General features: G+C 46.0%; 1 protein-coding gene across 1 annotated transcript in view; it reads right to left on the bottom strand.

Moving 5' to 3' along the window:
• ADCY2 (adenylate cyclase 2) overlaps positions 1-14,633 on the bottom strand; it is a 3,241,403-nt gene that overhangs the window by 290,825 nt on the left and 2,935,945 nt on the right. The window lies entirely within an intron of this gene.

Below are 14,633 nucleotides of genomic sequence, written 5' to 3'. Positions count from 1 at the left end.
CCAGATCATTCTGGGAATCCCTTGGTTGGAGAAGCACAATCCTCAGATTGATTGGCGAGCAAAGACGGTTCAGTTTCCAGAGTGTTCTACCACGTGTTATCCTCGACCTGATGTTTCACTGGCAGCGATCTCTTCTGAGGAGATTCTCAAATTACCTCCCGAATACCAGGAGTTCCAAGATGTCTTCCAGAAGGATCAAGCTAACACCCTACCCCCTCATAGGTCTTACGACTGTCAAATAGATCTGATACCTGGAACAACTCCTCCTTGCAGCAGGATCTATGCCCTCACCAAGCCAGAGAACCTTCACCTCAGACAGTACCTGGACCAATACCTAGCTAACGGGTTTATCCGTCCTTCCAAATCTCCAGCTTCATCGGCTTTGTTCTTCGTTCCGAAAAAGGAAGGAGACCTTAGAACTTGCATAGATTACCGCGCCCTGAATCAGATCACTGTTAAAAACAGATACCCGTTACCTTTGATCCCTGAACTCCTGGACCAAGTCAAAGACGCCCGTATATACACAAAGCTGGATCTCAGAGGAGCCTACCACTTGGTAAGGATCAAAGAGGGCGATGAATGGAAAACGGCCTTCCGCACCAAGTACGGGCTATTCGAATATCAAGTGATGCCCTTTGGACTGTGTAATGCTCCTGCTGCTTTCCAATATTTTATGAACGATGTCCTTAGGGAACTCATTGACGTGTGTGTAGTTGTCTACATTGACGACATCCTCGTCTATTCATCATCGGAAGAAGAACATCAGAGACATGTTAAAAAGGTTCTCGAGAGATTGCGTCAACATAGTCTTTTTGCTAAACTTGAGAAATGCGTCTTCAACGCAACAGAAGTCGAGTTCCTGGGATTCATATTGTCACCTAACGGAGTCCATATGGATTCAAAGAAGGTTGATGCAATTATCAAGTGGCCATCGCCAACCTCTGTAAAAGGAGTTCAAAGCATGTTAGGATTCGCTAACTTTTACCGCAGATTCATTCCTGAATTTTCCCGGATAGTCCAGCCCATCACCGCTCTGTTGAAAAAGAACAAACGTTTTGAGTGGTCTTCTGAAGCGGAACAAGCTTTTCAAGACTTAAAAGCTAAATTCATCTCTGCACCTGTTTTAAAACATCCTCGCCCAGAACTTCCTTACATCATGGAAACGGATGCTTCTAGTCTTGCTATGGGAGCAGTGTTATCACAAAGAGATTCGGTCACAAACCAACTACATCCGGTTGCCTTTTGGTCCCGCAAGTTTTCGCCTCCTGAGATCAACTATTCAATTACGGACAAGGAACTTTTGGCCATCAGATCGGCCTTTAAAGCCTGGCGGCATTATCTTCTAGGAGCCAGACACACAGTCACCGTAATGACTGACCACCGCAATCTACAATACCTAAAGACAGCCAAAGCTCAGTCTTCCAGACAACTTCGCTGGGCCCTGTTCCTGGCAGAATTTGACTTTATAATTACTTATCGACCAGGTAGTAAGAACGGAAAGGCGGATGCCCTCTCCCGGATGGGAGTAGATGAACAGTTGATCAATCCAGATCCAATACCCATAATCCCAGAACAAAGGATTTTGGGTTTGGTCAGCACTCAATCTTTTGAAGACATCAAGAACACAGTGAAATCGCTCCTAACTCCGACCGATTTGCAGGACTGGCAATTAAAGGGAAAAGAGTTCTCAGTAGATCAAGACCTACCATATTTCCGAGGACGATTGCACTTGCCCTGTGAGAGACTACAAAAACAAGTAATCTCCGGTTATCATGATTCTCTAATGGAGGGGCACCCTGGCATTACCAAAACCATGGAAAAGATTAAAAGAAATTTCTGGTGGCCATCGTGGAAAAGGGATATTAGAGATTTTGTAATCTCCTGTGGTGTGTGTGCCCAGAATAAAAGTCAAAAGCAAAAACCAGCCGGCCTATTACAGCCACTTGACATCCCTCCCTGTCCATGGCATACCCTGTCCATGGATTTTATCACGGACTTACCTCCATGCTTGGGATATACTACCATCTTAGTAGTCGTGGATCTATTCTCGAAAATGGCGCACTTCATACCCTTGAAGGGTCTGCCTTCAGTCTCAGTATTGGCCCGGGAATTCTTGGCGAACATCGTTCGCTTACACGGTTTTCCTTCGGTTTTAGTCTCCGATAGGGGAAGTCAATTCATCTCCCACTTCTGGCGCAGTTGCTGTCGTCTAGCCCAAGTTGATGTAAGACTTTCAACCAGTCACCATCCCCAAACGGACGGACAAACCGAAAGGACAAACCAGACACTAGAACAATATCTACGCTGCATGCTCCAACAAACAGAAAACCCCTGGAAGGACATTCTTTGGATCGCGGAATACGCGTACAACAATTCGACTCATTCTGGAACCGGGAAGACTCCTTTTTTCCTATTATATGGACACCATCCTAGAACCTCCAACCTTGATCCTCCCCAAGAAATTGAAGCACCTGCTGTGGATCACTTGCATTCGGAGATTACCTGTGCTTTTAAGGAAGCCACTGCCCATCTGCAAAGAGCTAAAGCTCAATTCAAAAGGGCAGCCGATCGGCACCGTAAAGAGGCCCCTCACTACGCTGTAGGAGATCAAGTCTGGTTATCCACGAAGCACCTGCCTTTAAAAGGACCCCGCACTTTCATTCCGAGATACCTTGGGCCCTACCTCATATCTGCCATAATCAATCCGGTGGCTGCCAAATTGGAATTACCTACGCATATGAAAATACATCCAGTATTCCATGTCTCCTTATTAAAACCAGTACAACCAGAAACCCGATTGACTGAACTCCCAGAACCCGTTTTGGTTGACGGAGAACTCGAATTTGAAGTGAAGAACATCCTAGACTCCAAGATTTCCAGGTCTAAATTATACTATCTGGTTGATTGGAAAGGATACAGTCCCCAGGAAAGGTCGTGGGAACCCTCCGAACACGTCCACGCACCTCGTCTGGTCAAGAGATTCCATCTGAATCACCCCGACAAGCCAAAGCCCCCGGAGAAGACACACTTAGGAGGGGCCTTGAGGGGGGATACTGTCATGATCACTGCTTCCAAGGAGCCAGGACCAGCCCAACGTCCTTGGAAGCAGGCCCCTAACCCTGATCCTAGGCACCAGCCAGTCCCCACAGGGACCTTTTGGACCTTGTCCTGGCGCCGGTGGCACCAGGCTCATCAGAAGCATCGGTCCCGGCACTGGAAGCGCCGGGCTCATCATCGGTGTGAAGGTGCTTGGGTGGACTTACCTGCGGCAGACCATGCTGCTTACTTGCCAGACTCTTAGAAGTCCTCGGTGAACTAGGACTACTTTCTTACCTGGGTGGGGCAGCTCCACTCCCTGGATACAGCACTGGAACTCTTCTGGAAGCAGGAACTCTTTTCTTACTTAGGCGGGGCCGTGGAAGGAGACGCCTCATCACTCCAAGGCTATTTAAACCACACCCGATTGATGAAACGTGCTTCGCGTTATTCTGCATCTGCAGCAGAACGCTCACCGAGTCTGTTCCAGCATTTCTTCTTGGGATCCTGAACCTGCAAGAATTATACTTACCATTCCTGTACCTGAGCAACATCAGCACCTGCAAAAGACCAGAAACAACAGGTTAGCAGAACGAACTTTCACACGCAGTGCTTGCTTACCTGATCCATCGGCAGCGGCCGTGTCTAACGCTGCACCTTCGCCGGCAAAGATAAACAGTATTATTATACTTACTGGCACGCTGTGCACTCCAGATTCTTCACGCTGCATCTGCACCTGCAAAGATAAACAGCATTATTCTACTTACTGGCACGCAGTGCATTCCGGATTCTTCACGCCGCATCTTCACCTGCAAAGACAACAGCAGTGTCACACTTACCGGCACGTGGCGAATTCCGGATTTCTTCATTCTGCATCGTCTCCTGCAAAGACAAAGAAAGAGACAGTAAGAGCGCTGCCATACTTACGCAACTCCAGGCGCTTCAGTGCCACGCATAAAAGACTATAAAGACTAAAGGTGTCCAGAAACTTACCGGTCGTGCAGTCAACGACGGTACCCATCCTCTGAAGTCAAGAGGCCCACTTCTCACCAGTGAAGGAACTGGCAACGGCACCCTGCACTAGACGCAGATGGAGAGCCCAGCATTCACCTATCTAAGGTGAGCACGTTGACCTGGGAGGGGGGTTCAACGGTCAAGCTGGGAGGAGAGAGATAGGGACATTCAGCAACCCAGACCTTTAATCCCCATATTATTTCGCCTGCAGAAACCTCACCCTTCGAGTTCGACACACAGTGCGGAGAGGGTCGACCCCAGAAGCCAACCGAATCCTGCACATCACGTTTCGTGTTACAGACACCTTCCTGCCAAGACCCACGCCTCCGTGGGAATCAGGTGAGCGTTACAGTCCTTCAAAACAGACAGAGGAACAGGCGCAGGGTGAGGCCATCGAGTTGTTCAAGGTGTACTGGGAGAATGGTCGCAGGTGTACAGTGAGCCCAAGAATTCTGAGGGACGGGACAGCTAGAGATTGATTGTTATCCAATGTCACAAGAGGTTCTTACTGGACTTGGGCATTGACACTCCTTTGTCAGGTCACTTTAGAGTAACCAAGACAGCCGACAGTTTGTCTGCCCATTTTTACTGGCCTCAGATTGATGTAAAAATCAAATAATGTTTTCGCTCCTCTCATACTTGCCATGCTTTTAGTAACTTAGGTAGGGTGATAACAGCCCCTTTATTTCCACTACCAGTGGTTGGGTAGCATTTCAAGAGGTTAGGGATGGAATCATGAGCCTGCTGGGTCACACAATCACCTCAGGGACCCCCCTGAACACTTTAGTAGTAGACCATGCCACAGTGTACCCTGAGCATTCCTATTGAGGTGTATGCTCCTAGGTGGTGAAGGCTCAGATATGGACTTTCTGTCAGCTGGGGTTCCCTAAAGAAGTATTTTCTGACAGTGAGTCCAACTTCATGTCTGCGTACATGAAGGCGATGCGGCAGGAGTGTATAGTTACATCCAAGTTCTCTGCAGCTTTCCATCACCAAACCAGTGGCATTGTGGAGAGATTTATCAAAACCCATAAAGGCATGAAAGGTGGCTTGGAAAAGCACTTGAGGAAAAAAAAGGATGATCTCCTGTCATGCCTGCTGTTTACCTACAGAAAGGTGCCCTCATAAGAGCCTTCAGATTTAGTGATAGTTTTCTGCCCATGACCTTCCTGGACCTCTCCTGTTGCCTGCAGGAGTTAAGTGGTATTTCTGCCCATTTCTTTGGGTCCTTGCCTGGCAGGAAATATTGGATGGGCCCTCCGTCCATAAGCCTGTTACAGGTGGAGAGTGTGGCTTCTTGCCCTCAAGTTCTCTTCCCACTAAGGCTTGCGTTCCCGTTCCTGGCTTCCATCCTCATGCCAGGACTCTAACTGAAAGCATTCCTACTCTTGAAATAAGCAGCCTTTCTTTGCTGCTGTGAGGCTTAGACTAGCCTTCCTTGGGCATCTTCCACAGTCCCACTTGGTGTCAGGCGATTTCAGATTCCAGGGTGTGTCTCCGCCACAGCCCCGTAATTTGCTGTCTTCATATGTAACCCAGAGTTCTGCCTGTGAAGACTTCTCTCAGTCTGGTTTTTCTCTTTTGTGTCAAGGTGGCAGTCAGGATGGGTGTCCTTCAGGTGTCACTCTCTCTCTCGCGCCGGGCTTTGCTTGCCATTTTCATAGTTCCAAGAGACGGTCTGTCCCTCCCCCTCCTCTGCCCACCAGTGAATTCCTAGCCAAGTTTGAATGAGCGAATCAGGTTGGAGAATTTGCTGACTTACTTCACTCTGCTCAGTGTGAGGTTTCAAAAGTAGGAACAAGGGTCTGCGTCATATGGTTTGTTTGCATGTCACCATTGTGCGATTGTGCATATTCTCTGTCTGCTCTGGCTTGCTGTTACAGGAAGATTTAATGAGTAGGTGCTCCATTCACCTCTCTGCTTGGCTATGCTCCTGCTGCAGTAAGTGGTTCACAGAGACTCTGGCTCTGCGTTACTGTATTCTTCTCTGACCTGCATCGTTCTCAGGGTTTAAAATCACTGCAAGCTTGCAGTACTATCCATACGTGTCTGTTTCTCCATGAGGGAGTTTTGTCACTAACCTGGGTTCTTGTTGGGTGTCCGAGGCCCCAAACCTGGATTTGGGGAAATCTCTGGAGCTTTCAGGATTCACGCTTAGTGTATTCTTAGTCTGCCCCTTTCCTTCTCTTCTTCCTTTAGGGAGATTGGAACATACTGAGCCTGGAGGGGCATAGCAGGCCTGCAGGATTTCCGCTTTGTCCACCCTCCGGCAGGCACATCAAGTAGAGGGCAGACTTACCCTGTTTCTAGCGCCCGCTACCGTAATATGTAGCAATGGGAATACACCACAGTACCCAGAGGCATGCATACAACATAAGGTCTTCTATTGTCAGCTTAATTAAACGTTGTTAAAACATGTTGGTGTTGTATATTGTCTCATTGCTTGACATCCCCACATGACCCACTGCTTCACCCAACTTTAGACACAGCCACCTTGCCTCGCTGGATGGGCAAACAGAATTGTGGTGCAACTTAAGATATGGATATTCTTGTGTTTTATAGGATTTATGATAAGTTCAGTTATGACATAAAGATCTCACGTTTCATAGTTCTTGAATGGTCCTTGACGAATACTGTTTTAATGGTAATTGCTTTTATTATGTTTTCTCATCAACATGCATAAGGGTCAGTAGGACTTAATGGGGCAGATCCTTATTGTTTCATCCTGTAAAATAAGGCCAACAGTGTTCTCGCTTTCAACTACAGTACACATCCGATCGATCAAGAATGCAGAAAGGTTGCGCCTATGAGACTTGCAAGCAGTGGTCACAGCATAAGTTGCTCGACAATTAATTCCAAGATGGTCTGCTAACCAATGTCTGTCAGGTAGGAAGTCAACAGTTGACATAGGATGTGCCTAAGGTCTGCTTGCACTGAATGAAGCTGCTTACACTCAGGATCTTACATGTCCCAGTCTCTAAGCCCCAAAGGATAAAAGGAGATCAGATTAAAGTGAAAATGTGGGAGTTAGTTTCACAGCGAAGATGCAAGATATAGCATGGTGGTGCAATGAGGAGGAGAGAGAGTGGAGTGGAGAAGGAAGGTGGAGAGAAGTGAAAGCAGAGAAGTGGAGAAGGAATAGAAAAGGATTGAGGGCAGTGAGGAGGAGGACTGGAAGCGCTGAGAGGGGTGGACAGCAGGGCCAGTAAAGTAGAGGGGGAGAAGAGGAGTAAGATCAGAGGGGATAGAGAATAGGGTAGTGAGTGGAGAGTAGGAGGGAGAATCAAAGCCAAAAACTAAGAAAAGAGTTGGAAAAGTGAGAGATAAATGAAACTCCCTTAAGACTTGAGGCCCTGGGAAGACTCCTAGTTTAGTGGCGAGGCGCTGGGACACCCAAGGAGATATGACTAGTTTGGTAGGTCAGACACCAACCATGAAGAGAGAGATTAACACTCAAGACGGTCTTGTAGTTGTACAGTTTCTCAGGCTGAAACACCCAGGTAGCAGTTGGGGGGATTTGGTAGGCGAGTCCGGGAGGACCAATGCCAGAATTTGAAGCAAGGAACCTGAAATCTAAGATAATAACCGAGAAGGACTCAGTGTAGGCAGAAAGAGAAGTGAGGAACTATATAATCCTTGAGGCTCTGAGTAACTGTTCATACACCAGAGAGGCGGCTGTGACTCAGGGCTAGGAGGAATGAGGATTTGGAAAATGGAGCCTAGAGAAGCTTTTTGGAAGCACCTGAAGCCAGAGGTACTTGAACCCAGACCTGCACATACAATAAACCTCACTGTGACATTTTACATGGTTTCAAGTTGTTTGTTGATCTCTTGGCCGTGAGCATTCCCTAATGGAAAGGAAGTGGTAGATGACGTACCAATGTTGCACGAGATGAGGAAGAGTGCAAAGTCAGGAGAGGGGCAATCCAAGCAAGAACAATGCCTGGGAAGCTGAGGCAAGGGAGAGTCCTGAGAAGAGATGAGTGTTGAATGTGGTGGCAAATAGACCAAGTAGGATGAGGATAGAGGATAGTTGGGAGCCATTAGTTGTTCTAAAGAATATGGAGGCAAGGGTAAGCATTGCCTTCATTGACTGAAGGGTGTCCTTCACTCTGTGCATATGTTTGCAGGTATGTGGTGATACTATGCATTTCTAGATGGGTTTTTTCATATAGCCAAGTGGGTCTACAAGGAGGGTCAACACAATTCTGAGGGTAAAACAGATTTTAATTTAACGCCCAAAAGCTCTCTCCTGGATCAAACTCAAATAGTCTGTTGTAAGGAAATTCTCTTAAATGTTAAACAAGTCTTATGGTTTCCTTAAAAACTTCAAAAGTCTTGGGGTACTTCCCTGTCACAGTCTAAAGGGTGTACGACCACCCTCACTGGGGCATGCAATTCCTCTAGCAGTCACTGTATGTCTGCCAAGAGCTGTAGGTAGTAGTTGATTCTCTTCCAGGTTGAGGCCAAGCCAGTTGGGTTTGCTTAACCCAGTCTCCACAGGTGGACTTTTTATGTTATGTTATGTTATATTGCATTTATATAGCGCCTTATATACCATTGGTATGGTCTGAAGGTGCTGGATATGGGTCAAACATAGGATCCTGACCTACCTCTTCACCAACTCTCTGCCCCTGTATTGGTCCTGAAGCTTGTCAATGCCATGCCACATTCTTGGTTCACCTCCCACAGTTGTCTTGGCCTATTCAGAACAAGACGTCATCCCTACCTCTTTTTTGGGGTCAAGAGTGCCCCCTTGCACTTTTCAGTACAGGCGCAGAGTGAGGCCATTGAGTTGTTCAAGGTGTACTGGGAGAATGGTCCCAGATGTACAGTGAGCCCAAGAATTCTGAGGGACGGGGCAGCTAGAGATTGATTGTTATCCAATGCCACAAGAGGATCTTACTGGACTTGGGCATTGACACTCCTTTGTCAGGTCACTTTAGAGTAACCAAGACAGCCGACAGTTTGTCTGCCCTTTTTTACTGGCCTCAGATTGATGTAAAAATCAAGTCATTTTTTCACTCCTCTCATACTTGCCATGCTTTTAGTAACTTAGGTAGGGTGATAACAGCCCCTTTATTTCCACTACCAGTGGTTGGGTAGCATTTCAAGAGGTTAGGGATGGAATCATGAGCCTGCTGGGTCACACAATCACCTCAGGGACCCTGAATACTTTGGTAGTAGACCATGCCACAGTGTACCCTGAGCATTCCTATTGAGGTGTATGCTCCTAGGTGGTGAAGGCTCAGATATGGACTTTCTGTAAGCTGGGGTTCCCTAAAGAAGTAATTTCTGACAGTGAGTCCAACTTCATGTCTGCGTACATGAAGGCGATGTGGCAGGAGTGTATAGTTACAACCAAATTCTCTGCAGCTTTCCATCACCGAACCAGTGGTATTGTGGAGAGATTTAACAAAACCCATAAAGGCATGAAAGGTGTCTTGGAAAAGCACTTGAGGAGAAAATGGGATGATCTCCTGTCATGCCTGCTGTTTACCTACAGAAAGGTGCCCTCATAAGAGCCTTCAGATTTAGTGATAGTTTTCTGCCCATGACCTTCCTGGACCTCTCCTGTTGCCTGCAGGTGTTAAGTGGTATTTCTGCCCATTTCTTTGGGTCCTTGCTTGGCAGGAAATATTGGATGGGCCCTCCGTCCATGAGCCTGTCTCTGGGTTACAGGTGGAGAGTATGGCTTCTTGCCCTCAAGTTCTCTTCCCACTAAGGCTTGCGTTCCTTTTCCTGGCTTCCATCCTCATGCCAGGACTCTAACTGAAAACAGTGCCCCCTTGTACTTTTCTCATCTTGCTAGCTAGGGCCTCACTAGTCTTCTGATGTTCTCCAACCTACTCCGGATGTCTCAAACCACCTAATCCAGATGTCAACAAAAGCCTCCTGCTCTCTTCTAAAAACCTCCTCCAGATATCTGAAACCAACCTCCTTATTTGTTCTTAATATTGCTCATCTAGGTCACTTAGCCCAACCTCCCCCTGGTGTATGCCCCCCCAACTCCTACCTGCTCTTCTCTTCCTCCAAACTACTTCTTTGCTCTCCAACTCACTCCAAATGCTTGCCACCAGCTCCTACTCCAAACACTAATTCTGCCTGCCTGACACTCTGATCTTAAATAGTCATGTGATCCTTTCCTTGGGGTTGGGAGGATTCCTGTGAGTGTCTATATCTATGGGTGTGAATGATGTGGGGCTCTACCTAATTGACCCACCTGTATGTGCTTTGGGGTTTTGGTGCTGGGCTAAGCCTTTAAAAGCTGAACCATTATGTTGGATTTCTCTTCTCCACCCAGGACAGTTGCTGTCTCCTTGTGGATTGTATCTGGTGTAGTGATATCATGGGCAGGAATACAGGCTACCCAGGCAAGTGCTTTACATGAGGGAGCACAGAGTAAAACAATGTCTGAATGTGCTGATGGTTCCTTGCTTGCGCTCTCTCACTTTGCACTACTGGACATCAAACACAGGATTAATCTCTCAAATGGACTCACTTCACAGGCCATGGAAACTCTGGGCCTCCTCTGATGTCTGCCTGTGCTTGCTGTGAGAGCACCATAGAAAAATCTGTTGTGCCTCTGATGTCTGAGCAGTCCCACCAAGCGATTGCCACAAGAAACTGTAATGTGCCCCTGTTGTATGAGCAGGTGCTTGCTACATTTGCAGTAGGAAGTCACTTCCTTCACTAGATAGTTTATTTGGCTCACCAAGCTTATTCATATTAAAGGGACAGAGTTTATAAACTGCCTTACCCGTAGAACACATGAACTATCTTTCTTTGAGAATGGGGAATATGCTACATATCTGATGGGACACTGCTTTAGCTTCCCAGGTGTAGGAGCCATCTCCCAAAAAAAGGCTGCATTATTAGATTAACTATTCCCTCAGAAGGGGGTGAAGTGGGGGTGGCTAGGGTATCCATCACATACCACCCCCAGGTCCATCATCCACTAGCTCAGCGAGGCACTGAGCCAATTTGGTCACCCACAAGGTGTCCTGAGAGCAAGCCAGTGCACAATGTCACAGTCTTCATTTAATGAACAGGACAGAATCCTCTTGCAAGGCAAGTAATAACATGGGTAACACGAGATATGGTTTTTGATGGCAGAATATTTGAGGCCAGACCAAATTTGGGAAAATAACTTCAATAACAAATGATGGAGGCCAAACCAACACTAATGAGAGAGAGATTGTTCAATTTTGTTCCAGGCTATACTTCTCTGAATATTTATTTATTTATTCACATTTGTTGAGCGCACAGCAGCCCGGGGGCATCGCGACGCTTGTTACAGATGGTGATCATCGCTTAGATACATACAGAAAGATACAGACAATACATACCAGCATACTAGGAATAGATAGTATGCATAATGGAAGAACATGAAGATAGTGGGTATGTGAGTGAAGTTAGTTAGGTGAAGAGAGCAGTTTTAAGATTTTTGCGGAAGGCATGGAGAAAAGTTTCTGCTCTGAGAGCGGAAGGGAGTGCGTTTCATAGTTTACGGGCAAGGTAGGGGAAGCCTATCCCTCCTGCCTTAGCTCTGTTGATGCGCGGTACCGTGGGTTGGTTAGAGTAGCAAAGTCTGGTGGGCCTTGTTGAGTGAGATCTTGATAGTGTGTCTGATAGGTATGATGGTGCTGAGAGGTTGATGCATTTGTGTGTGGTAGTGAGAATCTTGAATGTAATGCAGCCTTTGACTGGGAGCCAGTGAACAATCTTTCTTGCTTGTGTGATATGGTCTCTTTTAGGTATACTAAGTGCTGCTCTGAGTGAGTTATTTTGGGTAGTTTGGAGTCTTGCTAGATTTTGTTGGAGGCGCCAGCTAGGAGTGCATTGCAGTAATCCATCTTGGCTCCTATAGTAGCTCTGGCAATGGACAAGCAGTTGTCCTTGGTTAGGAACGGCTTTATAGCATATTAACCCTCCGACTCTGGGATGAAGGATTCCTACATAATACTGCATCCCCTGACTTTCCAATTGACCCCCGCAAAATGTCCATATGTATCACAACAAGAGAAATTTACACAAATGTCATGGCCCATCCTAAACAAATGTTCATATCTTAAAAAAGTAACAACTGGGCCAAGCAGTGTCTCATTCCTAGAGGTAGAACAGGTTGAAAGTGAATGGTCTGCCTCCTTCACGTCTATTGTGTTCCCATGGGATGAGGGCAGGCTACACTCTCCAAAGATGCAAGTCAGCAGGTGGTGCATCCAATCAACAATCGTGTTTTAAGAATCAAATAAAATAAATGCCCAAGCAAGTTTTTATGAGAAATACTCACTCATACAAAAACATTAAAGCCCTCACACTCGAAAGGCAATTTTATATAAATAATGCACACTAGAGATATAAAGACTGTGCACACTCAGTATTATAATAAAGGAGGGAAAACAATGCAGGTTAAAAATGAATAAAAGAGTGAAAACACAAAATGAAATTGTTTATATTTAAAATGCATTTGGGTAAGGGAGGAAAGTGGGACCTAGAATGCTTTGGAAGGAGGTAACCAGTCCATGGCTTCACTACCTTTGTCACCTAAGGAGACGCAACAGTGGCAAGCATGCTTCCAGATGCTTGTCCATTCAGTAGAAGGAGACGATTCAGTACAGGCATGTTGATGTGGCAGGCGTCCCGGGTTCCACAGGCAGCCGCGTCAGTGAAGGATCAGGTGGTACAGTCAGGGCCGTGAATGCAGCATGTAGTCACATGACAGGTTCAAATTCTTCTTGAGATGAAAATATATTTTCCTGAGGAACAGTAAGTGCTAGGTGTAATGCCCTTGGACATAGGAAATATTGGTGGTCCGTTTACGAGTCCCTTTGAAGAGTTAAGCCCTCTTCTACTTCTTCCAAAGCCATTTCAGGGGTTCCAAGGTTACTTGGAGGAGGCTTTTCACAACAAAAACGGTTGGCTTCCTGGGCACCAGTTTTCTTGTAGAATGCAGGCTTTATCTGCCACCCTCACTCTCCAGGGTGGTTGAGGAAAGAGTTTTCCACTTTCCTGCAATCTTTTTTTCCAGATCCACGGAAGGGTCCTTTGGATTGACCTCCAGCTCTAGAAAATGTGACGTGGTGAGTGCTGCTCATTCCATAGAAAGCAGAATACAGGCGGAGCATTGGTTGATTCCAACGCCATTCTACTAGTGACCTAGTCATTTTAATATGATTATTTATCCCTTTTGCTGTCATATACAGATCTCTAATTCTGCAACAAGATGTGTGGGTGTCCAAAGAAGTGATGCCACAGAGTGATCTAAGATGGGAGGATGCATCTCCACTAAGTCACCAGCCTTCCCCTCCTCCTGACCTCTACTCACCTCTATTTCAGATCAATTATTTACTTCTGCCCACCCCCTGCTAGTAGGGCTTTTGAACATTAACTTAGCCAGACTTGCCAAGAAAAAACATCCTTCCCTCTGCGGGACAGATATCAAGATTCTCACAACAGGCAAACATTTTATTGGGGGCAGGACGAACCATCTGTTTAGTTTTCAACCCTGAGGGAGGAAACTCCCAGGTAAAGTTGCTTTTATCTGTCAGACAATGAGTTGAAGGCCTGCAGGTAATTTGCTTTGCTAGCAAATTTTCAGACTGTCGAGATCTTCAGTTCTCTTCATATTATACTGCACATTGTGGTAGGTTTTTGCTGTACTATAATTTGTATCAATCCCTCAGTGTAGGATTCTAGTGTGTTGCAAACCGATGCAAAAGTCTTTTTAAGACGCCAATTTTTTAACATGAATTACAGCTGCTAGTTTTCATGCATACATTCCCATGTAGCGGTAAATGCAAATGGAGCCATAGCATTGTGTGTATACTACAGACACATCCTTTGTCTGCATGCCCCCCTAGGTTGCCAGGAAAGCTAGCTCCAATTTGGATGCTGCTACGTCATTCTAAAGATAGGCCATGCAAACACCGTGGGGGCTGCATTTTAAAAACAACCCCCTTTCTGTTGAGGCACCTTTTGGGGTTTTTTAAATCGTTAATATAATTCCGCGAAAAGTTGCTTTGGTCCTACCAGTATCAGAGGCACCAATTGACAACATTATAATATTTTAGTCTCTAATCCTAAAGCCAGTAGGCATTTTAAAGGCTTGTTACATAAAGGCTGCATTAAGTCTTAATGTGCACATTTGATCTGTTGTGTATACTTCCATGTTCGGTAGCCATGTTGCCTAACATCTACTGTAATGTAAATTAACTGATGCACAGCGAAATGTGTACACCACTGCCCTATATATAGATTTTAGTGATCTGGTTAGACAAGATTTGAGTTGGCAGGCCCATCTAGTTAGAGACCACTAACAGCGTTGCTTAAGCCACAGTGAACTTTGCCTTGTATGAAGAATCCATTTACTTGAGCTACCGATATTTTGAAAGAAGTTGGGTAGTATCAAGAAATCCACCTTTAGTGGCGTTCACATGCCAAACAATTTTAACAGGCTTTCTGGTACAAGTGGATTTCCACAGTGACAATATTGAACATAAAGTGTTTCAATCATAGAAAATAGGATCTGTGAGATCTGCCCGTGAACTTTGTGTTCACGGGCACACTGCCCGCATTAAAGC

Source organism: Ambystoma mexicanum, chromosome 5p, assembly GCF_040938575.1.
Source record: "Ambystoma mexicanum isolate Mex_15411 chromosome 5p, UKY_AmexF1_1, whole genome shotgun sequence".
Taxonomy (NCBI): Eukaryota; Metazoa; Chordata; class Amphibia; order Caudata; family Ambystomatidae; genus Ambystoma; species Ambystoma mexicanum.
Note: the sequence above shows the minus strand (reverse complement) of the source record. Positions and strands in the feature narration are given on the sequence as shown.